We start from the raw sequence: 1464 nt of genomic DNA, 5'->3' as shown, positions 1-1464 counted from the left end.
ACTCTCGCAAATTTCAATTTTAAATAGTATAGTGTACCAAAAAAGGTAAATTTTTGTCGAACTACTCGTTGTATGTTTAAATGTTAATTTATGTTTCGCGTTGGACTTCCAGCGCGTGGCGCTTTTTTTGGTACGGGCTGGAATTTCGGTGTCGACCCGGAGTCGACGAAAAGGGTTTACGGCATTTCCGCCATTTTATCGTTTGGAGGAGTTTTCTGTGGAGTTCGTGCGCTCGTCAAGGCCCGTCCTTCGGGGTAGCGAAACGGAGTGTGGTGAAGTTTCGTCAAAAAGAGAAGCGAAAAGTGAACCGTCGATCGCCAATCAATCGACAGTGGTCCAAAACGTTCCGAACCCTACGGACCGTTCGGAGAGCCCGGCTAGCTCAGTCGGTAGAGAATGAGACTCTTAATCTGAGGGTCGTGGGTTCGAGCCCCACGTTGGGCGCCAATGTAACCGTTCGTCGCTTCAGCTCGAGGTTTATGATTTACTAGTGGCTTAAGCGCCAATTCCGGGATCCGGAAGACCACCACGGAAGATCAAATCCTTGAGGAATTTTTCCGGAACTTCCTTGAGACATTCCTCCGGAAGTTCCTTGAAGAATTGCTCCGGAAGTACCTTTAAGAATTCTTGAGTAAGTTCCTTGAGAAATTCCCCAGGAATCTCCTTGATCTATACCTGCGGATGTTCCTTTAAAAACTCCTCCGGAAATTTCTTGAGGAATTCCCCTGGAAGTGGAGGAGCAGGAGCTCTTCCGGAAGTTCTTCAAAGGAATCCTCCGCAAAATCTTCCAGGAATTCCCCCGGAAGTTCCTTCACGAGTTTCACCGGAAGCTAACACAGAAATTCCTACGAAAGTTCCTCCAAGAAGCAGGAAATTTTTCGAAGAAATTCCTGGAGGAAATAATGGAGGAGTTCCTATTACTTGAGGAACTCCCGAAAGATTTCCTGGAGGCACTTCCGGAGGAATCACTGAAGGAACTTTGGGATCAGATCATGTAGAAACCTTCCGAGGAATGCTTCTAGGTACAAGGAAACTTCAAGTAAATTCCTGAAGGAACTTCCGGAGGAAACGTTGTTAAGTTTTCCATGTTAGAATATTGAAAGATTAGGAATTTCAGAAGGGACTCCTAGCATTTAGGTAGACTCACACCTCGGGAATTTGGCCCGCAGATTTTTACATATATTTTCGGGATTTTGGAACGGAAAATCAAAATCCTGGCTTCATTTAAAGTACACGGGGCCCAAAATCCGGCGGAAAATTTTCCCGTGATGTGAGTCTACCTTTATCAGGAGGGGTGGCGAGGAAAAAAAAAATAGAGAATCCTGGAGAATTTTTATTACATGCTTCTGAGTGTTTTTCCGAAAGAAAAACTTTTACAGAAATAGTAATTGAAATTTAAATATGATTTATTAGATGAATTATTGTAGAATAGAAAATCTTCTATACACGCATTCTATACGGAAT

General features: G+C 43.6%; 1 non-coding gene across 1 annotated transcript; it reads left to right on the top strand.

Moving 5' to 3' along the window:
* The first annotated feature begins 371 nt into the window (after window positions 1-371).
* On the top strand, window positions 372-444 carry Trnak-cuu (transfer RNA lysine (anticodon CUU)). The gene has a single exon. It is a non-coding gene; the product is annotated as a tRNA-Lys (tRNA).
* The last annotated feature ends 1020 nt before the right edge of the window (window positions 445-1464 follow it).

Source organism: Armigeres subalbatus, chromosome 3 (assembly GCF_024139115.2).
Source record: "Armigeres subalbatus isolate Guangzhou_Male chromosome 3, GZ_Asu_2, whole genome shotgun sequence".
Taxonomy (NCBI): Eukaryota; Metazoa; Arthropoda; class Insecta; order Diptera; family Culicidae; genus Armigeres; species Armigeres subalbatus.
This window is presented reverse-complemented; position numbering and strand designations above follow the sequence as displayed.